We start from the raw sequence: 25251 nt of genomic DNA, 5'->3' as shown, positions 1-25251 counted from the left end.
GCACAGCGACAGGAAATGAAAATTAACGCAAAAAACCTGCCTACCTTAGCCTATAGAGCATTTGACTAAAGGAGCTCATGAACCGCTCACCGGTAAAACGGCGTGCGCTCAAATCCCGCTCCAACATGACATTTCTTTGTAGGCTACTGTAGCCTATTTACTTGTTTAGTTTCATATGTTTAAATATTATAATGTTATTTTTTCATTTCATTTAGCCTACGTTGATTATGAAATGTGATTATTATATATGTAAGAAGACATGGGGGTCAGAAATTAGTTCGTTTTGTATAAATTGTAGCTTAATTTTAATCAATGTTTTGTCAACCAATTTCGAGGATTTAATAAATAATAAGCAAATATAGCAGACAACGGCATGGAGGCACCAGCGCTTAAATAAACAGGGAAAAAAAACTTTAGCTGGGGGCAGCCCTAGCTATTTATTTCAGATAGGCATATATTGGAACCAGCATGACACAAGGCGTGAACTTTAGAAATGAAGGGAATCTTCAGAAAGGCGCTCTCACTCTGGAGGAAATATTACTGCTCTACGCATTCTCTATATGCACACCGCAACGGTCACAATATGGCCTCATGTATGTTTTAAAAACATAATTCAACATATAAATATTAAGCCTTTTTTTAATGGACACTTAAAGTGTACAAATAAATTACTAAATGCTAAAAATGAATACATGTAAATTAACTCAAATTTGCAGCACCTCCACTTGCCGTGCTCCTGCTAGCCTATATTGGCTATGATTAGCCTATATTGTACCCCAGAATATCAGCAGGGAACCGATCGGCGCACAGGGACAAAAATAAATAAACACCATAAATAAAACGCACATCGGCAAACCTGACGTTACCTGAATAGGCTACTGTACAATTTTATCATTGTAATAAAAAACGCAATTTGGCACATAATTTCAACATGCTGCTATTTATCCTACTACCAATTAATGCCTATTCCAAAAAGAATAAAATAAACAAGTAATTCACATTATAGGCTAATTAACATGCACTGTCATGTCAGGGTGACAACTAGGACGAGCCTGAAGAAATTAAACCGTTATTTTGACTGCATGGGAAGAGAGCGCGTCTTGGCCTAACAATCATACAAGAAACAAACTATAGAGCCTCGATATTAAAGAAAAACAGACTCTATTCGTTCGCTGAAAGTCCACCGCACAACTGTGCAACGCATGTTCACATTTTTTATTGTCCATAACAACTCCAAAACTTGCCTGCTTGCCTTACATGTCTAATTAATGGGCAAAGTTTTCCGACTATTTTTTCGTTTTCTGCTGTGGATGTTATTGAATTGGTAGAAGTGTAGCTATTGCGTTCTCTCTTTTAAATGGCTATTCCCCGAGATACTACAATGACTGGCTGTTTTAAGATATAACTAATATCGAAACAAAGCAGGCAGTATGTTCGAGATGTTTAGGCCTCCATACTGACAGCTGGGCTCCTCGCAGGTTTGCTTAGTGGCCTACCAGGCGCTGCAACAATATTTAACAATGTAAACCTATATATATATATTTTTTTTTATTAATTTGAATGGTTGAACCACCCGTCCGAATTTAAAATATTAAAATAAAAATTTTCGTCACGTCATCCGCCCGATCCGCGGAGTCCGCGGCGATGCCGCGCATCTCTAAGGCCCAATGTTTGTGCAAGGAAATATATTTGTTTACAATCATGAATATATTATTAAATATATAAATTTACACAATCAACATTTTAGAGAGGTTAATCATGACCCCAAATAGTTGGTTAGTGCCACTCTCATTCCAAAGAAATATTTTTTCACAGCCAGTGGTGGAATGTAACCACATATGAATAAGAAACATTATCGCATCTATAAAACACATCAAAACTCGACGAAGCACAACGAGAACCCGTAGCCAATTAAAACACGTATTTAATTTCATATGTTCAAATATTATAATGTTTTTTTATTTATTTAATCTACGTTGATTATGAAAGTGAACAGGATAAGATGCGCAATGTGTCAGAACTGATTTTGACAACAAGTTTTGTTTTGTTGAAAGCCTTTCTTTTCAGTGAATTTCGTTTTAAATAAATTGTATCTTAATTTTAATCAATGTTTTATCAACCATTTGCCTGGATTTAATAAACAATAAGCAAATATAGCAGAGTAAGCCGACAATGACATGGAGGCGCCAGCGCTGTGTGAACAACGGCCTAAATGAACGAATAGGCTTTTTTTTTCTTCGTTGGAAGCAGTCCTAGCTACTTATTTCAGATAGCCTATATTCGAACCAGTGCATGTCACAAAGGGCTTTCTGGGTTTAGGGTGCTGCGAGCAGAATGAGCTTCAGAAATGAAAGAAATCTTCAGAAAGTCACTCTCCCCTTTGGAGGAAAATGACCACTCTTTTTACGCAAACTGGGCTACAGATGGTAAGCACAATTACATTAACCCAAAACTAAATTAATTAAACTTTTTTAAATTATTAGAATAGACATTAATAGAATAAATTGTCATGCAACTACTTTTAATTCTCATGAAGTACATTTCAAATCAGGTACTCTTTTACTTAAGTAGGGTTGTCATTGTGTACTTCTACTTTTACTAAAGTCAATATGTCTCTGGTTATTTGTAGCCTATTAGGCATAGCTACTTCCACCACTGGTGATAGAGAACGCATTATAGGCTACTAGCTCAAAAGCGGCTGCTGGATGGCCAGTCAAGCGTCAGTAAGTGATAATGTTCATTTTACTGCTTTAATTGTGAGGAAACCCCCCTAAAACGTCTATCATAAAAAGAATAGAGTCCTAAGATTATATTCATAACAATACAATAATGTATTTCCTTGCAGATATAGAACGCGTTACTCGTAGCTCAACAGCGGCTGGCTGAACTGCGGCATGCATGAGTCGCATTGGAGTGACGTAAACTTCCCTCTTCAATTGATTGGCTTGAGGATGAGCTGTCAATCTAGAGCTAGTGGACCAATGGTGTTGCTAAGACCCGCCCCTAATTTACATGAAACTTGAACTGCAACATTTGAAACCGCAAGCAGAGAATGTGGAAACAAGAGCAAAGGAGAAAACAGCGCGGACATGCAAAAATTTTAAATAAGAGCAGAAAACATGATTTTGTGAGCGATTCGGAAAATTTGGAATTCATGATTCAGTTTTGAGCAATATCATTTTAAACTTGTTTAAATATTTGATTTACGCTTATTATTTTTATTTCTGTGACTGCGTTGTTTGTGATTCTGGTTAACTTTGCATTGATTTTTCAGTTTTGTGCGTTATATTTTTACATGTGCTTTTAAAATTTTGATTCATGCTTATTATTTTTTTATGCGTGACTGCAATAAATTTGGCGGGAAACTGATCCCATATAGTCTCCCCCGAGACGCCCTGGAGTAACCATTGGAGTAATGCCCTTTTCCAACCTGTTTTTCTTCTTTTTTTTTCTTCTTCAATAAAGCAATGCTATTGGTCACCCTCTACGTCTGTCTGTCTGTTTTACAAATGTTTAGCCAATGAAAGAAAAGAGCTTGTGACTAAATCCTCAAACTTCAGTAAACCTCACACTGCAAAAAATGCTTTTCTTACTTAGTATTTTTGTCTTGTTTTCAGTCCAAATATCTAAAAAATCTTACATTAAGAAGCATTTACTAGACAAGCAAAAGTTTTTGTCTTGTTTTGGGGGAAAATAACTCAAAATTAAGGGAGTTTTTGCTTAAAATAAGCAAAATAATCTGCCAATGGGGTAAGCAAAATAATCTTAATTCAAACAGAAAACAACATTATTTTGCTTACCCCATTGGCAGATTATTTTGCTTATTTTAAGCAAAAACTCCCTTAATTTTGAGTAATTTTCCCCCAAAACAAGACAAAAACTTTTGCTTGTCTAGTAAATGCTTCTTAATGTAAGATATTTGGACTGAAAACAAGACAAAAATACTAAGTAAGAAAATATTTTTTTGCAGTGCATATCGTGACTGAATGAACCGCACAGCAGCTGAACAAAGATATGTCTATAAAGGCTCATATTTGATGTATTTGAGGTCTGAGACGTGGGCCGTAGAGTGAGGGCCAGCATGTGAAATAATGTCAGTTTCTTTGTGAAGGTGTGTATTAGTTTATACCTGTGTTTAGGCGTTTTTATATATAACATGCAGAGTCATAATATAATTTGACAGTTCTACTCTGTGAACTCTCACTTCTTTACTGAAGATATTAGTTTACACTGCCCTCTGTTTTCAGGCAACAGCGCCCTCTAGTGAAAGAAGCTTGAGACACCCCAGTAAAACCGTTTTTCCAGAATGGCTGTACGGCTGAATAAAATTGTTGCATTATTTTCCTGTTTAACACTGTGAAGCTGCTTTGAAACAATCTGCATTGTAAAAAGCGCTATATAAATAAAGTTGACTTGACTTGACTAAACCTGACACATGACACCCCCCTTTTCCTGGATATAAAATCTCTTAACTGAACAGGTTCATTCTATAGTAACTCTATGAACATATCTTGAACTTCTTCAGCCCATTAATATTAACATTCTTCTTTTTTACTTTATTTTTTAATAAACATATTAATAAACAGTTCCATCTGTTCCATCATACTTTATGAAAATATGCAATCATATGTGCCTCTACAGTTATTTGACTTGTCTTTTCAACCTTAGCTGTGATTAAATCAAATGCTCTACATCTATAGTGTTTATTCCTTTCAGTTTATGACATAACCAGCCAACTTCTTAGGCAATCTTCTAGCCCGTTGGGGTCTTTTGTGTTTTGGTGTGTTTGGCAAGTCCGCTTTTGGGTCAGAGCCAGTGCTGGTGCCGGTTCGGAGTTGGTTCGACTGATGAGTCTTCTAAGAACTGGTTTGCCTTTCACACACACCAGACTTGTTCGAGATGTATCAGCGCTGTGCAGACGATCAGTGTATGATATCAAAATACCGCATGAGCGACTCAAAAGCATAAGGAGTCGTGTGCTCTCGCTGTACTTTGATGTCATGAATTTATCCATCTTTTCTTGCTCCACAAAAATATACTTTTGAGTGCTGTGCCCCTCGACGATCATCTGCATATCTCTTTGCTTTATGTTCTGCATCTCTATCGCATACCTGCTGATCTTTGCATGCTTCTGAAAGGTTCGGCAACTTTCCTCAGATCTTCCTGTTAAAGAGCAATTCGGCTGGGCTTTGTCCTGTCGTGGAATGTTCAACACTTCAATACACAGTGACATACACTCACCTAAAGGATTATTAGGAACACACACTAATACTGTGTTTGACCTTTGGCCTTCAGAACTGCCTTAATTCTACGTGGCATTGACTCAACAAGCTGCTGAAAGCATTCTTTAGAAATGTTGGCCATATTGATAGGAGAGCATCTTGCAGTTGATGGAGATTTGTGGGATGCACATCCAGGGCACGAAGCTCCCGTTCCACCACATCCCAAAGATGCTCTATTGGGTTGAGATCTGGAGACTGTGGGGCCATTTTAGTCCAGTGAACTCATTGTCATGTTCAAGAAGCCAATTTGAAATGATTGGAGCTTTGTGACGGTGCATTATCCTGCTGGAAGTAGCCATCAGAGGATGGGGACATGGTGCTCATAAAGGGATGGACATGGGCAGAAACAATGCTCAGGTAGGCTGTGGCATTTAAACCATGCCCAATTGGCACTAAGGGGCCTAAAGTGTGCCAAGAAAACATCCCCCACACCATTACACCACCACCACCAGCCTGCACAGTGGGAACAAGGCATGATGGATCCATGTTCTCATTCTGTTTACGCCAAATTCTGACTCTACCATCTGAATGTCTCAACAGAAATCCAGACTCATCAGACCAGGAAACATTTTTCCAGTCTTCAACTGTCCAATTTTGGTGAGCTGGAGCAAATTGTCGCCTCTTTTTCCTCTTTGTAGTGAAGATGAGTGGTACCCGGTGGGGTCTTCTGCTGTTGTAGCCCATCCGCCTCAAGGTTGTGTGTGTTGTGGCTTCACAAATGCTTTGCTGCAGATCTCGGTTGTAACGAGTGGTTATTTCAGTCAAAGTTGCTCTTCTATCAGCTTGAATCAGTCGGCCCATGACCTCTGACCTCTAGCATCAACAAGGCATTTTCTCCCACAGGACTGCCGCATACTGGATGCTTTTCCCTTTTCACACCATTCTTTGTAAACCCTAGAAATGGTTGTGAGTGAAAATCCCAGTAACTGAGCAGATTGTGCAATACTCAGACCGGCCCGTCTGGCACCAACAACCATGCCACGCTCAAAATTGCTTAAATCTCCTTTCTTTCCCATTCCGACATTCAGTGTGGAGTTCAGGAGATTGACTTGACCAGGACCACACCCCTAAATGCATTGAAGACACTGCCATGTGATTGGTTGATTAGATAATTACATTAATGAGAAATTGAACAGGTGTTCCTAATAATCCTTTAGGTGAGTGTATTTCCTCAGTTCATCTTTCCAATCAAGTCCCTCTGTGCAATTCGGATTATTTTCATTAACGATGAGTTTTGGCGTTCTACCTCCCCGTTAGCCTGAGCCCATTTGGGAGTAGTTTTCACGTGTTTAATGCCATTGCTCTCGCAGAACACACAGGACTGTTCAGGTTTGAACTGAGGTCCTTGATCTGACCCACATGTGACAGGTAGACCGTGTCTACTAAAGATAGACTCCAGGCTGTCTAGGAATTATTATTATTATTATTTTTTTATGTTGTCGACATCAGTATCTCATTTTCATAGTAGCAACTATAATAATGCAACACAACAAGTATGTAGTGACCTAACAGGTCTATGGCCACGTCCTGCCAGGGTCCATCGGGCAGTGGTGTGGGTCTTACCACCTGGATACCACCTGGCACCCGTGACATGACTTGCAGTAGCTTTCTGCTGCTTTATCCATACCTGGCCACCACACTTTGGACCGAAGGTGTTGTTTAGTGCCCACGAATCCTAAATGTCCATTGTGGGCCAGAGCCAATCCCTGGGTTGTAATGCTTTTGGTATCACTTTTGAAGTGTCAAATGACTCAAATGATATAGAGCAGAGGTCTCCAAACTCGGTCCTGGAGGGCCACTGTCCTGTAGGGATGGCTGACGCGAAACTGATGTTTCGGCGCTTTGCCGAGATCCCGAAGCGCAGATGTTTCGAAACATTGCTCCGAACTGTGATTTTGAACACCCATGTCATGTGACTATGGCTAAATGAAGCTTCAAGTGTTTCATCAGGTGGCGCCTGTCAAAACTGCGTTGATTAAAGGGGGCGGGAACAAACCACACAGTCACACATCTGTATAAACCTAATTCACCACAGTTTAAAAGTGAAGTAAATCCATCTTCACCTCGTGGGTTTTTGTGAGCGGAGAGAGATTTTGTGATAGCAGTGATTTTGTGATATAAGTGAGATTTATAGTGCGCTCTGGTTAGTTAGGCTATATTTAAATGAGATATATTGACTGATAGGTATAGACAGTGACAGATAGGATAGATATAGTGACACATTCATATGTTAGATAGTGACAGATAGCACAGCATAAGTTAGAGATATAGAATTATATAGATTCATAGGTGATATATAGATAGATATATTAATAGAATAGATAAAAATGGAGGCTCCACATGAGAGATGCCGTACATTTTTTTTATTGCTGAACAAATAATCATTTACAAACAGAAATTAACAAAACATTTTTGTATTGCAAAATACAGATCAGGTGCTTGAAAGTACAGTAGAAAAATATATCAGGCAAATCATAATAAAAGAAACAAAAAACATTAAAGGGGCTAGGGTTTTGTTTGAAGATCATATTCTTCTATAATGGAAAAAAGACTGATTGCATTTTCATAACTTTGAGGGCTTTTGTATAAAAGTTAAACTCATTATGAAATTAATAAAATCTTGGTTTCACCTCTAAGAACTTCCATTTGTGTATATAACATTTTCCCAGCATGAGGATGTTGTTAATCAGGAAGTTATCTTTGTTATTGTCCATTACAAGAGATGCCGTACATCTGTGGTGTGGGAGCATTTCCATTTGGAAACACCAAATAAAGTGAGATGTGTGTATTGTGATAGGCAGCCAGCCTTGATGCACCATTTGAGGAGCTCATCCTGGCATTCTGGAGAGTGCAGAGGACAAGTGTCCCATGTGAGAGGATTCTTTCAAAGGCTGGAGATATTATATGTAAAAAAAGAAGTCAGTTAACTCCTTCAACAGCAGAGCAAATCATATTTTTGAATAAAAATGTTATGTAACAAATGTGACACATTGTGGCTTTATTTATTTTATTAATGTTAATTTTTCATGACCACAAAATAACTATAGTTATTCACAAGGAGGAGGCTACAGGTTTCAAAACCAAGATCACGTAGTTGTCAGACAGATGTTAAAAACGTTTTTTTTGTTGTTGTTTTTTTTCCATGGATGATTGTCAAGGTATTTCAGATCAACACATGCAAGTGACCACTAGATGTCGCCGTAGAGACGGGTGTCGGATTGATTCGAAGCTTTGAAACAATATGGCACATTTGCTTCAACTGCTTCAGTGCTTCACGAAGCCTCGGTCTGCCCGTCACTACTGTCCTGCAGAGTTTAGCTCAACCCCCAATTAAACACACCTGAACCAGCTCATCAGTGTCTAACCTGACCCTAGTAAAACACTGATTAACTGGTCTCATAATAAATCTGTGTCAGAAATGATAGTTGATATGAGTGACTTGTATGTTCAAGCCTTCCAGAAGCAGCACGACAAAAGAAATCCATAAAGAAAAGAAGAGGAATCGGAAAAAGAAGAGGATCGAGCCTGATCCAGGGTCAGGAGACCCTTCTACAGAGGGGAAAATGAATGATGAGATTGCTAAGAAAGATTGAGAGATGTGTTATCAAAAAATGATTAAACTGATGATGGTTCAAGAAAAGTTTGATGGGGAAATGAACAAGATGCTGAATAGAGTTGATAGTCTATGTACATTTGAAAATCAGCTATATTCATCTGGGAATAGCAATGAGGTATAAATTGATTTCTATTTTCACTTTGAATGAACAATTGTGAATAAGGGAATTTGTAGCAGGTGTGGCCCACATACATGTTTTGCTATGGGTAAATAAATGTTCAGTGATATCTTCCAAAGATTTTTTTGATATTGCCGCATTTTTAGTTGATATGGCAACTAGATACACAAAGTGTGATCATCCTGGCATGTGTGGAAAGTGTTAAACCATGTGTGTTACACCTAACCCGCGTTAGGTTGTGCCCCGCGCTCCCCTACGTCATCTTCATGCACCTCAAAGCTTGTTTCATAAAAACTGCAAAAACACCTACTCATACTGTATGATATGTTGCAAAATCCCTAACGCTTCTGACAGGATGCATCATCTCAGACACACGCCCTCTCCACTGTAAGTACATTTCTTACTTGCGTTAATTTTTCATCTCTGTTTTTTGTGTTTATCAAAATAAGACAAATCTGATATTATTATAATCGTATATCTGTTATTTAAAAGTTGAGATATTTATTTAAAGCAGAAGACTTACTAGTGTACTACTAGTAGTACGAACTAGTGTAGTTCGCTATATTAGAACTACACTATTATATTCTATACTTTTATGAATTCTATTGAGAAAACATGAGATAAAGGAGAATAAAGACTGAGAGTCAATGTTCAGAAGTTATTAATTATTATGATGTTTTAAACTATGCTGTATTTATCAATGTGTTTGTTGTCAAACTCAAAAATGAGTATATTTTAATGATTAAAAAATGCCATTACTTTATTTTAAAAAGTTAATAATTTTATTGACAAAATATTTTAGTTTGTCTTGTTTTGATTATATCAGATGATATTTTAATCTGTCATATGCTCATGTTATGATGTACTCCACCTATGGGGCATGTTGTCACAGTCACTTCCATTCTTTCGGGGTAAATCAAGAAAAAAGTAAACACTGTATTAATGAAACACAACCACATGATTGTACTAGACATGTGTGGAATTAATGTGGGAAAATATTAATACTCTGAACCCCAAATGGATTTACACAAACAGAGACAGTCAAAGGTTGGGCCGCTCTCTCCTATGTTTTATGCTGAAACTTTGCTAAGTAAACCAAAGCCCTGAATGGGGCAATGATTTTTCCACCTCACTTAAAGTCTCAGTGTGATTATTTCTGAACTATTATCTGGACCTGGACTGAGAGGATGAGTCCTTTCCCATCTGCAGTTCGAAGACTTCAGCCATCTCGCCCATCTCGAAACTAGCGTGGCTGTGTCCGAAAACAGTAAGTTCTGGATCCCGCTTTTCTCTGTCATTGTTCCCGTTACACCACTGCCTCAATTAAATAAACACTCGGGGCTGAATCTGAAATCATCCCCTATACTCTCAAATAGGCCACTATTGAAGGGGACAGCCATTTTGTAGTGGTGTCCGAAACCATAGTGGACATTACTGAGTGCACTTATTCAATCCCACAATGCACCGCAATAACGAGTGTACAGGCGATGTACACACAACAGCTGTCCGAATTCACTCACTCGTTCTCATTCACTCCTTCAAGTGAACTGTATTAGTGGACTAAAGTAGGGAATAATGAGGGTTTAGAGGTCTCACTTCTCTACTGAAGATGTTTACACTGCCCTCTGTGTTCAGGCAACAGCGCCCTCTAGTGACAGAAATCTTGAGACACCCCAGTACACCTGACACATGACTCTCACAGTCAGAATACTTTCATTTAAGCCTATTATAATCTAGTGACAGAAATCTTGTAATATTGTAATTAAAATAATTCTCGCCAATAGCTATGAGCTTGTATAATTCATATTTTTGTTCTAAGGAAAATACACAGCTGTAAATTATCAAGTTTTTATTTATTATTATGATCTTATATCTGCATACTGTTGGGTACCACATTTCCAAGTAACATTAAATACAATACTTTTTTAGGTTTACTTTAGCTTATGTATTGAAACTGTTATGCCCCCCACACACACTCTGGCCCTCGAGTTAAGCTAATTGAATATCCCTGGTGTAGGATTTCCTAAACCAGTTCCACCACACTCTCAAAAAAGAGTACAAAATTGGCCGTCACTGGGGTGGTTTCTGTACCTCTAAGTCAGGGGTCGTAAGTTCGGTCCTAGAGATCTGCCGTCCTGCAGTGTTTAGCTCCAACCCTACTAAACCACTACAGTATAAACCCATGGCTCCCAGCATGCATTGCAGCATGAAGTGTGTCACCATTGTTGAGATTCATATGCTGACTCTTGATATCTGTGTGCGTATAAACTTTCCCCCCTAGAATGTATTTAAAAATCAGAATTCAGAACGTCTGATCTGTGGCCAGAAAGTATTGTTGGTGAATATTATTTATTAACACTTTTAGTCAGTGATGAGTTTAGTCAAACATTTTTCTGCATGATAATTTTAGTGTTTGGCTTCGTTTGATTTGAACAGATGATGTGTTTTGTTAACACTGTAACAAAAGCCACGAGTCAAACTTCCAAACTAAAGGAAACACTGATCTCCATCATGGTGACCAAATATTTTCAATTAAACATCTAAAGCTCTGTTAATTCTCAATAAGAGCTTCTGTAGACGTCTTTCAGGGATGGAGCCAAACTCTGCAGGACAGTGGCTCTCTAGGAAAGAAATTCTGCTCTAAGTGAGGAAAACAATAGTGTAATTGTACCCTACAGACTAAATGTGTACCTTTTAAAGGTACAAATTTTAAATATGTACCCAAGGAACAAAGTTGTACCTCCTTTTTTTCTGAGAGTGCAGTGCTGACGAATGAAACAATGCCGTTCATCTGCATTCACACACGTAAGACGATAAACAACACCCGAGTGAGAACGACTGACTGCACTTCCTTGATCAAAGGAAATGCCTTGATAACTTTCTTTAACTTCTGAACACTAAGCCAAACTAAAGTGTTGGCATGCACAATCACAAATCTGATCATGTTCAGTTCTGAGGATCATGAATGTGATTCATGTCTATGTGATAACATTGTTTTAAAAAGCGTCACTTTTTATAGGAAAGTCCTTTGAGACATAACACTGCTGTGATGAGGATTGACTTCAGGGCATGTTTAAAGACATTTCCAACAGAAAACTCAGCATATATAGTAGTCCTCGTCCCTTCCGTTAGTTGCTGCAGCTCTTCTCTGAAACCAGACTCTGATTCTTCTGTTTGGACACTGGACACATCGGATCGATCAGGAGATTCCTGGGAAACTCACTAAACGTGTTCATCGACAGAAATAAAGAGAGAATGCACAACGACAAGGTTGGAGCCAAATTTACATGTTTATTTAAGACACAATTGAACATTTACTCTAATTCAAAATCATGCCAATTTCAAAAAAATGTCTTCCCAATTTCTTTTGAATTTCCTCGATTTCCATTAAAAAAAGATGCAAAGGATAATTCTTGAGTTTCTGATCTAAGAACTTGCTGGATGCTTTCAGTTGTTCATTCCACCAGCAAATGAAAAGCGTGTGCAGATGTTTGCAGACTTTAGCAGAAATATTTTTATCTTTCAAAAGATTATGAATTTCTTCGGAATATTTGTCAAACCTTTCTCTACCCTCTACAATAAAATCATCCAAATAATATATTTTTTTGTTATCTAATTTCAGATTCTTGAACCAATTTTTTGTAATTTCATTAAGTTTATCGTAAAAAATAGAATTGTCGATTTCTGGAAAAGTTTTCTTAAAATCACATATCTTTTTTTCCTTGTCAACATGTCTATGCTTTTCTTGTTTTTGTGTAGGGCAGGCGGCCTTATTTATATCTTTGCTTTCAAATGTTTTAAAATCAAAAGTAGAAATCCAATTTTCAATCACATTATTTTTATATGAGCCATTTAGGCCGTAACTTTTAATATATCCAATAATAATTTTTATGCCATGCTTCTTATTTAACCAATCTGCCCAAAAAAAAGCCCTGATCATGCAGGGCACACATTTTGTCCTGGCTAAACATGGGCTATTTGTAGAGAAGATATACATTTCAGAAAAATCACAGTGACTTTCATTAAACATTTCTTGCATTAGTAGAAATATTTCATCTTCAGTATGCTCATATGGTTTTAGTTTTATAACTTTGATTCTACTAAAGTCAATTGATCCATCTTTTTTTCTAAAAAAAACAAAAGCAATCTGTTTCTCTTCTGTAATACAATCCTGTACGTCTTTATCAAGATACTTAAAACACTGTTTAAAAATGTCATTATCGTTTAAATATTTTAGCTTAATATCATAATTCTTTAAATTTTGAAATTGATACGGCAAATTTTCCAAGGTTGGTTTTCTTTTATAGTAGTCTTTATAAAAGATATTTGGCCCAATCATTTCTATGATAAAATATTCATCATCCATGTCCACACTCGATTCAGTTCTGGAAATAGATCTATAAAAAAAAAAAAAAGGCAAAGTGATACACAATATAATAAACAGCAGAATGCTTATGCAAATGAAACACATAATCATCACACATAAACACATTCCCTACTACTTGTGTTATTATAATAAACTGTGTTAAGAGTCTCCTTATCATCTGACCTGTTTATGTGCGGTCAAATGTTTTATACACTTACAAAATATGTTTATATGTGAACTTACCCATTTAAATTTGGTTGGTATATTTTCAAATCCAGTGGCTCTTTATGTGTTCTGCAAATATTAAAAAGAAGAGTTCATTAAAAAAATAGACACGCACACACGCACGGAGATGGCGGAGACCGCAATGTTTACACATGCAGTCTGTGCTGGACTTGTTGCCTCAGGGTTTTTTGAAATAGAGGCTGAATTGGAACAACTAGAAAATCAAATTCATGAGTTATTGAAGAGGCAGTCGACTCTCTTAGAAAAGAAAAAACTACTGGAGTCTGGACGAGAAAATGTAGCAGGGTTTAGCACACCTGTGCGAGGCCCAAACGGCGAGCTCAATCAGAGCTGGAGCTAGGAAGAGGGCGGCTCAGATTTCTTTCACACCTGCACCTTCGGCTGAAGGTTCGTGGACGTTTCAACGGCCCCGGAAAACTCGGAGGAAATCTCCGTCACAATCAAAACCGGTTTCCCCCACTTGCAATCGCTCTGTGAGTAGATGTTTGAGTTTAACACAGCGTTCAAACTGGTCTTCGTCGATCAATGACTCTACTTCTGTGTCCAATTTTATTACATCTCTTGATTTAGATTTTTTGTTTTTGACAGAAACTTGTCAAAGAATGAAGAGCATACCCAATTTAATGAGTTGTGCCCTCAAAATTATAAGTACTTTAGTAAGCCAAGGCAAAGTGGTCGTGGTGGTGGCATTGCTGCTATTTTTAAAGATTTATGTTTTATGTGTTCTTTTGAAGTTTTGCAGTTTAAGATATTGGGGAAAGATCCAATACTCTGTTGTGTGCTTTATCGTCCACCTAATTCTAATGCTAATTTTAAAAATGAATTTGCTGAAATGCTTTCGGATTTAATTTTATATTATGACAAGATGATTATTGTTGGAGATTTTAATATTCATGTTGATAGGGTAAATGATTATGCACTTGATGAATTTTTAAAAATCACTCAATATTTCAATTAAGAACAACATGTGTCAGGCTCTACGCATAGCCATGGCCATACATTAGATTTCATTTTACTTTTGGATTAGCACCAAATCATTTTTTAATAGAAGAGAGCATTTGCAGTGAGAGCTCTAAAATGATGGAATAGTTTGCCAATTGATATTAGAACATCTGAATGTGTGTCTGTTTTTAAATGTCGTCTGAAAACGTATAGACGTGCTTTTAGTGTTCAATGATGTCCTTGTGTGGTTTGGGTTTGATACCTTATACTTTGTTTCATTATGTATCGTGTATAGCTCTTCATTATTGTTTTTATTGTTCTTATTGTGTAAAGCACTTTGTGCATTGTAGCGTTAAAAGTGCTATATAAATAACATTTTACTTACTTACTTACTTACTTACTTACATGGTCATTTTTTGTTATATAAATATGAATGTTTTTAGTTTGACTTTTTTGTTGCGCCGTCAAAACAACGTGCTCGGCTTGCGTTCACTGAGAAAGCCCCTATTATTGTACCACGCACATTTTTACTATTATAAATGTATTTATTTAAAGAAGAAACCAAACCAATGTATAGTTGGCTTTTGAGGATCAAAGGATTAGTTCACTTTAAAATGAACATTTCCTGATCCGGTTTGCATTGATTTGGACCTTCAACCGTCCATTATGTGGAGAAAAATCCTGGAATGATTTGTGTTTTCAGCTTGTTTATTTTATTTTTATATAAAAATATGGCATTGAAGTTGCTTCAAACTATGGTATAACACTTTTCAAAACATCATTCGATGAAAATTGAGATTACAATTTCAAGGGAATAATCGACAATTATGATTTTGGTCATAATCGTGCAGCCCTACTGACACTCGTTTTCGTCGCATTTAAAAAAAGCTCAGTTCAGTTCTCACCACAGTTTTGAAAAATGCTATAAAAGTGGGCGTGGTTAATCTGCGGAGTGGGCGGAGACGAGTGGAGACTGACAGCACATCAACGGCTTCAGTTTTATTTTATTCTCCTTAAACGCATCAAATCTTCCCACAAATGCACACCGCAAATGATCATTACACGCAACACAATATACATATAAAGCTCACCGTTACACAAATACATATATACCCTGTGACATGCACAATTAAAATACCTATCAACACGTGCTGTCATGAATTAAGCAACGCGTCTTCTCATAGGATAAGGACACGCAGACTCATGAATAATCATGAGACACTGAGGAGTCACAGCCGTGCTATAGTACGAGAGAAGACGATGTTGAAAATCGAGTAAAGGTTTAAAATGAACAAACTGCACTGTAAAAAAACACAACTTGAAAAAAGTTGAAATGACTGATTTTGTTTTGTTGGTTCAGCAAAAATCCACACTGTAAAAATCTCGTAAAACAAAAAAAATCTTAGCACTAATTTCCCCTAGCTTTTTCTTGTTGACTCAACTTTTGTAAATAACAGTTATATGAACTGAAAATAAGTTGTCTGTGACACAAAATAATTTTTTCGTTGACTCAACTTGACATTATTTGTTTTCTGGAGAGATGCAACTATTCTGTAACAAATCTTTTGTAGTTGAGCCAATTCAACAATTTGTTTGTCTGTTGGAAACAGAAGTTCTTATTAAGAATTAACAGGCTCAGATGTATAATTTTTTATTGAAAATCACCATTATGGGGATCAGTGTTTCCTTTAGTTGGGCCGTTTGACTCATGGTGTTTAACAAAACACTTAATATGTTGCAAAGAAAGCCATAACCAATGATCAGATGATCTAGATAACAGCATTATAAAGTGGAGTAGTTTACTACTTTATTCCTGATCGAAAGTGATTATTTATGAATAATATATTATATTTACCAACAAAAGTTTTATGCAGCAGATCAGTCATTCTGAATTTCAATTCTGATTTTTAAATACGTTGCGAGAACTTTTTTTTTTGGGACAAAAACACAGACATCAAGAATCAGCATATGAATCTCAACAATGATGACATGCTTCATGCCACAATGCATGCTGGGAGCCATAATTTTAATACTTTGTTGGCTCCCAGCATGCATAGCAGCATGAAGCATGTCACCATCGTTGAGATTCATATGCTGATTCTTGATGTCTGTGTGTGGCAAAATGCTTTTTTCCCCGTAATGTATTTTAAATTCATAGTGTCTGATCTGCTGCAACAAAGTTTTGCTGGTAAAATACTATTATAAATTATTGGTCAGAAATAAGATGATTGATTTATTAGAGTTTATGAGGCTGAAAACTTAATCATCTTGGTTTCTTTCTTAGCAACAAATGACGTGTTTTGCTAAACACCGTTGCAAAGTCCACAAACTCACACAAAGAGGCCAACTGCCCAACCAAATGAAACACTGATCTCCATAATGGTAATGATTTTCAATTAAAAAAAATCAACTTCTGTTTCCAATGGACAACATTTCTTGAATTGGCTCAACTACAACAGATTTGTTACAGAATAGTTGCATCTCTCCAGAAAACAAATAATGTCAAGTTGAGTCAACTTGTTTTATGTCACAGGCGACTTATTTTCAGTTCGTATAACTGTTATTTACAAAAGTTGAGTCAACAAAAAAAAGCTAGGGGAAATTGGTACTAAGATTTATTTTGTTGTACAACCTTCAAATTGTTTACAGTGTGCTTTAAACACGATAATAACAGGAAGCACAAGATGCATCTCAATCAGCGAATATACTTACAGAGAACTCGTAGAACTCCGTTTGGTGGGAGATCCTTCTGGCAAAGAGCTCTAGAACGGAAATCAGAAAAGAGAAATGAGGGGAAATCCATCAGCACTGTAGTCCACACTAACTCAAGTAACTCATCATGGTTGATTTCGCTGTTCCCGGGGCAGGAGCCACCAAGACAACACTTTCCCTTGGATCGATAGACTCAGTCTGTCGGCCTACAGTTACGTCTCTCTTAATCAGTGGACCTGTGTTTCTCAGAAACTCCTGCCCGATGACCATCTTTGTATCTATAGTAACATTGTCTTTCTTGAAGAAGTCGGTTTGGTGTGTTATTTGAAGTGAGAAGCTGGTAAACGGCTGCTCGTTTATAGTCTGATACACCCGCCCTTTACAATCATGTGACATCACATAACAATGCTGTTCATCTCGATTAACGTGTTCCTTTAGGTCCTGAGCAAGGCCATGAGGAAGAAAGACCAAATCCACGTACACGAGATTTCACATCAGCTTCTGCTGTATTCACAGTCAGCCATAGTTCACGGCTTTGAGTTGAGCCAACTTAAATTAAACAAATCAGCTCAACCAAATAAGCTTGCATGAGTACTTAGAACTTTCTTTTTCTTTTGAGTTCACAAAACGGACACATTTTTAGTTTGAAACTGGGCTGGGGTTTATATTTCCCAACATGCTTTGCCATGACACTCGCAAGGGAGCGTGAATGATAAAATTAAGTGTTTTTTTTATTTATTAATGTGCCAGATTAATGTTTAGTATGGATGGGCAACAGTGATCGAGTACTCGAACGTGACAGCGATGATCGATCATGAAAACGATGATCGCCCTGACTTTAAAAAATATATTTGTCTATTTTTCTGATTGGTTATTGCGGCATTTTTGGCGGTAACTGAGGTTTGATTGGTTAGCGTTAGACAGCACGCCTTCCAGACCGGCGAAATAAAGAGAAACTGAAGCGCTGCAGTGATGCCTGGAATCACTGTGATCATGAAATACAGTGCGAGATGAGCAGCGCTAATCTGTCATATACATCGCATTATAATGAGAACAAGATTGTAATAGAATGTTGTAAATGATCTTTAGTTCCCCGTGTCTCAGCTGTTAAAGGAAATCCACAAGCGCGGTGAAGTTCATGTGCGCGTCCGCGTCCTTTTCTGGGTCATTCCTGTTATACAGTGACTTTTCTGTCCCTATGATTTACTTACTCATATATTTTATAACATGAGTCACATATTTATAAGGAATGGCTTAAATTATAAATGTAGGTCTTCTTTATCACTTAAACAGATAAAATAGACATTAAAAATACTCTTTTGTATTTTACACACCTTTTAATTGATATATGCATTCAATTTTATCATGTCCTCAGTGTAATCAACTTCCACAAGAGCTATAAACCATGAAATGATAAAAATCTCAAAATATTTTTAGATTATGTTATAGAATAGGCTAAACTGCCTCTAATCATAAACATAAATCATGTTAAACTTCAGTTATTTTTTGTACAATTTTCTTAATTTTCTTAAAACTTCCACCCTGTTAGGATGTATTTCTCGACTTCCAAAAAAGACCACAATTCCATTTAGACTATTTTCAGGAATTGACATCATTTCTGGATTAGCAAATACAAAAAAAATCAAAACCATTCAACAGTAAAAATTTAATTGATGTCCAACAAATAAACAAAATATATAATACAGATGAACAATTGATAAAGCTTGGGTTGCTGAATATTAGATCCCTTTCCCCAAAAGCGCTTATTGTTAATGATATTATTACAGATAATAATCTAGATGTGCTGTGTTTGACAGAAACCTGGCTAAAACCTGACGACTACATTACCTTAAATGAGTCCACCCCCCAAGATTACTGTTATAAACATGAGCCGTGTCTGAAAGGTAAAGGGGGAGGGGTTGCTGTAATTTATAATAATATCTTCAGTATTACTCAGAAGTCTAGTTTCAAATATAATTCCTTCGAAGTTTTGGTGCTTTATGTAACTCTATGTAGTGTACATGATAAAACCCGTTCAACATTTGTGTTAGCTACTGTATACAGGCCACCTGGGCATAATACAGACTTTATCAAAGAATTTGCTGATTTTCTATCAGAGTTAGTACTGGCCATAGATAAAGTACTAATTGTTGGTGACTTTAATATCCATGTAGACAACAAAAAAGACGCATTGGGATTTGCATTTAAAGATACACTAAACTCTATTGGAGTTAGGCAACACGTGTCAGGACCCACTCATCGCCATAATCATACTTTAGACCTAATATTGTCACATGGAATAAATGTTGATACCGTTGAAATTCTGCAGCAGAGCGATGACATCTCAGATCATTACCTCTCATGTATACTTAATTTAGCTAAGGCTGCAAAGCCGCCCCCTCGCTTCAAAAATGGCAGGACAATCACTGCCGCTACTAAAGATTGCTTTTTAAATAATCTCCCTCATCAGTATCATCTGCTCAGCATCCCAGATAGTATAGAAGAACTCGATGTTGCAACAGAAACTATTGACTCTCTCTTTTCCAGTACTTTAGACACAGTTGCTCCTCTGCGCTTAAAGAGGATTAAAGAAAATAGTCCAACGCTGTGGTACAACGAGCACACCCGGGCCCTTAAAACAGCAGCCAGAAAAATGAAGCGCAGCTGGAAGAAAACAAAATTAGAGGTCTTTCGTAATTCGTGGAAAGAGCGCATGATCGCATACAGAAAGGCCGCTAGAGATGACCACTAGAAATAAGAAACTGCTAGATCTGCTTATTTCTCAACTCTCTTGGAAGAAAACAAACACAACCCAAGGTATTTATTCGATACAGTGGCTAAATTAACCAAAAATAAAGCTTCAACTTCTGATGATTGTAACACAATTGTTTTTCACACCCATCGTTATGAAGTGCTTTGAGCGGCTGGTCCTGGAACACCTAAAAGACTCTCTACCATCCACATTGGACTCACACCAGTTTGCCTACCGCAGCAATAGGAGCACAGAGGATGCCGTTTCCATGGCACTGCACTCTGTGCTCACCCATCTGGACAATAAGAACATTTATGCATGCATGCTGTTTGTTGACTTCAGCTCAGCATTCAACACTGTCATCCCAACCAAGTTAATAGCCAAACTTGGAGACCTGGGCATCAACACTTCAATGTTTAACTGGATTTTGGACTTCCTAACTGACAGACCCCAGAATGTTCGTTCAGGATCCACCTGCTCCACATCCATCACACTCAACACTGGTGTACCACAGGGCTGTGTGCTAAGCCCGTTTCTCTACTCCCTCTTCACCTCCGACTGCAAGCCTGTGTATGGATCTAATTCCATCGTCAAGTTTGCGGATGACACTACGGTGATTGGTCTCATCAGCAACAACGATGAGACTGCCTACAGGGAGGAGATCCAGCACCTGGCCACATGGTGCGCTGATAATAACCTGCTCCTCAACACCACCAAAACGAAGGAGCTCATCGTGGACTTCAGGAAGGAGTCAAGAGGCACACACGACACCATCCACATCAATGGAATGGCTGTTGAACGTGTCTCCAGTTTCAAGTTCCTGGGGACCCACATCTCGGCGGACATGTCGTGGACGACCAACACCTCCAGCCTGGTCAAGAAGGCTCACCAGCGCCTCTTCTTCCTGAGGACACTGAGGAAGAATCAGCTCTCCTCGGCTATCCTGGTGAACTTCTACCGCTGCGCAATAGAAAGCATCCTGACCAACTGTGTGGCAGTGTGGTATGGGAGCTGCTCTGTTGCGGAGCGCAAGGCACTGCAGCGGGTGGTGAAAACTGCCCAGCGCATCACAGGGACTCCACTGCCTGCCATCGAACACATCCAGAGGAAACGCTGTCTGCATCGAGCTCCAGCATCCTCAAGGACTCCTCTCACCCAGCCCACAGACTGTTTTCTCTCCTGCCCTCCGGCAGGCGTTTCAGGATCCACCGGACCAGGACCAGCAGACTAAAGAACAGTTTTTTCCCCAGAGCTGTCTCTTTACTGAACTCAAACCCCCGTTGATCCACTTCCCTCATAAACTGATAACTCTCCTACCTCACATCTGCCTTCACTTTGTTATTTGCACTACCGACTGTTTATCACAGTAACAACTGTTTACTTATGCATCTTGCACTGCCATATCTTAACTGGATTATGCTCATTTGCACTGCCGACTGTATTTATAGTACCAATGTTTACATTTGCATTTTGCACTGTACTTCTAACTGTAATATGCAACCACTTTCCACTGCACTTTCCACTTTTTAAGTAAAAGATTTAAAATTTAGTTTTTTCTGTAAAATTCTGTTTATAGTAATAGCCATCTGTATATTATATTCATAGTACATATTCACCTGTACATTCTGTTTATAGTAATAGCCATCTGTATATTTATTCACTGTACATATTCACCTGTAAATTCAGTTCTGTTTATAGTAATAACCATCTCTCTATTTATACATATTTATATATATTCAGTACATTTCCATGTCCTGCACTTACACAACCACTGTATATCCTGCACTTGCTGCTATTCCACTTCTGGTTAGACCTAAACTGCATTTCGTTGCCTTGTACTTGTGTAATGACAATAATAGATTAGATAGATAGATAGATAGATAGATAGATAGATAGATAGATAGATAGATATATAGATAGATAGATAGATAGATAGATAGATAGATAGATAGATAGATAGATAGATAGATAGATAGATAGATAGATAGATAGATAGATAGATAGATAGATAGATAGATAGATAGATAGATAGATAGATAGATAGATAGATAGATAGATAGATAGATAGATAGATAGATAGATAGCTAGATAGATAGCTAGATAGATAGATAATAATAATAATAATAAGTTTAATTTATATAGCGCCTTTCCCAAGCTCAAGGACGCTTCACAATAACAGTAAATAACAAGCAGTTTACACATAGAGGGACAGTGGACATTTGCCCAGTCCAAGTAATGAGCGATTGCAGTTGCAAATCGCACTACATTTGCAATACAACATGAAAAACAAAGGCAACAAACATTAATTACAGACAGCATGGTGGGCAGTTAGAGTAAAGATGCAACAGATTATTGGTAGTCAGTTAACATTGTGATTGTGTTATGTCAAGTTAACATTGTCATGACTGATAATACTGATTAAACAAATGGGTTTTGAGTTTACTTTTAAATTCATTTAACGTGGTTGTTGTCCTGAGAGCCAGGGGAAGAGAGTTCCATAGCTTAGGGGCTGTAACAAAGAAAGACCTGCCACCCATAGATGATAAGCGAAATCTCCGCTCACAGAGGAGTTCACAGCCAGAAGATCGGAGAGTTCGAGGGGGAATATAAGGAGAAAGTAATTCAGAGAGATAGGCTGGAGCAAGACCATTGAGTGACTTAAAGGTAAGCAGAAGAATTTTGTAAGTGATACGGGATAACACGGGTAGCCAGTGCAGTTTGAACAGAATTGGAGTGATATGGGCAGTTTTTTTAGTGCGAGTTAGTAGTCTTGCGGCTGAGTTTTGGATATATTGCAAACGTGAGATAGAGTGTGCTGGTAGTCCAGATTATTAGATAGATAGATAGATTAGTTAGAAAGAAGATAGGTAGTTTAAAGCTTAATTGAGTATCAATGGCTTCTAGCAGTTTAAGTTAAACAGTTCAAACAGTCATGAACCTTTGGTCAATGAAAGTCTATGGGATTTTTATGATTTTTAATATTAATTATAGCACACCGAGTCAGACTAGTCCGAAGGTCTGAGCCGAGTTTGGAGTGTATGGAGTTAAAGCTCTAGGAGGAGTAGCAGTCAGACATTTAGGTAAGAAAAATAATAATACATTTATTAGGATTTCAGTAAGTTGGCTTTCTCAAGCCAACTTAATAAATGTACATTTAATTCATACAGTACAGACTTTATTTTTTAATTTGATTATGACTTTTCTGTACTAATTCTAACATCATGTTAAATAAAAACTATTGTACCCGAAAAACTGAAATTTTGTTATACTGTATTGGTCCTATTGTTTGAAATTTGCTTCTTTTCCTTATTTTTGATAACAGAAACTAGATCAATGAACACAAAATAACTATATTGTGATGTATATATATATATCGTTATCGTGAAATACAATTTCTCATATTGTGAAATAAGAATTTGGTCATATGAATCACTCACCATTGCTGATGGCTCAGAAATGCCCGGGGCAGGAGCACCCGAGACACTCTGTCGGCCTGAAGAAGGAGGATCATGGTCATAAGGGATCATTAAGTCTTTTTCCACTGCCATTGAATTAGCACAGGTGCTCCTGCCCCGCTTCTCCATCTCCTTTTTTTGCTTTAGAGCAGGTGAGTTTGTTCTTTTATAGTGTCAATCCTTTAAAGGCGTGGAATGTCCTAAACCAGTTCCTCCAGTGCTGACGAATGAAACAATGCCGTTCATCTGCATTCACACACGAAAGACAATAAGCAACACCCGAGTGAGAACGACTGACTGCACTTCTTTGAGCATCTCATTCATTAATTTCATTTTTATTCAAAGTAAATGCCTTGATAACTTTCTTTAACTTCTGAACACAAAGCCAAACTAAAGTGGTTGCATGCACATTAGTGATCTCTTCAGCGGAGAATCCCAATGGTGCTAAACACCAGCGGCCATTTTTCCCGTTCAGTTCTGAGGAGGACTGTGTGAAAACATTGTTTTAAAAAGCGTCACATTTTATAGGAAAGTCTTTTGAGACATAACACTGCTGTAATGAGGATTGACTTCAGGGCATGTTTAAAGACATTTCCAACAGAAAACTCTGCATATATAGTATATAGCATATATAGTAGTCCTCGTCCTCATCCCTTCCGTTAGTTGCTGCAGCTCTTCTCTGAAACCAGACTCTGATTCTTCTATGTGTGACTGATGGGAAGAATCTGTGGTGTAAGGTTTGCAAACGAACAGACAAACAGACTGCGATCACTCTGAAAATATGATTTGTTTGTTTCATTAGACTGAAAACTGAAACTGCCTCATCGACACGGCATCCTCAATAAACCCGTCTCCGGCGTGATGACTCCGATTGTTCGGCGTTTAATGTTTGGCAAGAAAAGATAATCCAATGCTGTCAGCTGCTCGATGACAAGAATATAATCATTGTGTAGTGGCTTAATTCACAGATTTTATGACTGAGTTTAATATGAGCAATATACTATGAGTTGTTTTTAATTGTGATTCTAGAAAAGATCAAATATGGTTTTAATCAAAATAGTTGACTAAGGTTTCAAACCGATTGTTCATTAGGCACTTTGACCTCCTATGAGAGGTTCTCACACAGACATCAAGAATCAGCCTATAAATCTCAACTATGGGGACATGCTTCATACCGCAATGCATTCTGGGAGCCATGGATGAGTTTTGCATGATGCACCAAGAATGCATTGTTAACTTGTTGCAACTTGTATGTGTGTTAACTTGCATTTACATATCGAATTTACAATTAATACTAGGTTAGGTTTATTTTGACCAGTTAAGCCAACTTTTTTGCATTTAATTGCCCAGTTAACTAAAACATTATCATTAGTCAAAATGTTTGTGAGTTAGATTTTTTACAGTGTACTTCCCACTTTACGATTACGAGCTCATCGCATTTCAATTTTGACTTGAGAGGGCGTTCATGTCCAGTCTTTAACTGGGAAACTAGTATTTGAGATTATTCTGATAGCATGTGAAGGCAGCATCACTCACTGTTTCTCTCAACATGGACAAACAGAGTAACTTACAGTACTTATATTAAGAGTAATGCGGCACTTTACCTGTTGCTTGAAAAAAGTAATCTGATAAGTTACTTGTATCGTTACCCTCTGCACTGTTTTAAATCCTAACCAGTTACAAAATCTGGTTGCATCAGGAACATTAGGACAATCTTTGCTTCTCCAGTAAGTCTTGATGTAAGAATGTTTAGGGGAAAAAA

The 25251-nt window shown here is 37.5% G+C and overlaps 1 long non-coding RNA gene across 1 annotated transcript; it reads right to left on the bottom strand.

Moving 5' to 3' along the window:
* Positions 1 to 12289: 12289 nt before the first annotated feature.
* On the bottom strand, positions 12290 to 23629 carry LOC307133945. Its single transcript, XR_013817505.1, has 4 exons — positions 23472 to 23629; positions 17283 to 17332; positions 13626 to 13676; positions 12290 to 13413 (listed from the first exon to the last, which is right to left on the bottom strand). It is a non-coding gene; the product is annotated as an uncharacterized lncRNA (long non-coding RNA).
* Between the last annotated feature and the right edge of the window lie 1622 nt (positions 23630 to 25251).

This window comes from Gobio gobio (assembly GCF_949357685.1).
Source record: "Gobio gobio genome assembly, chromosome: 11".
In the NCBI taxonomy this organism is placed as follows: domain Eukaryota; kingdom Metazoa; phylum Chordata; class Actinopteri; order Cypriniformes; family Gobionidae; genus Gobio; species Gobio gobio.
This window is presented reverse-complemented; position numbering and strand designations above follow the sequence as displayed.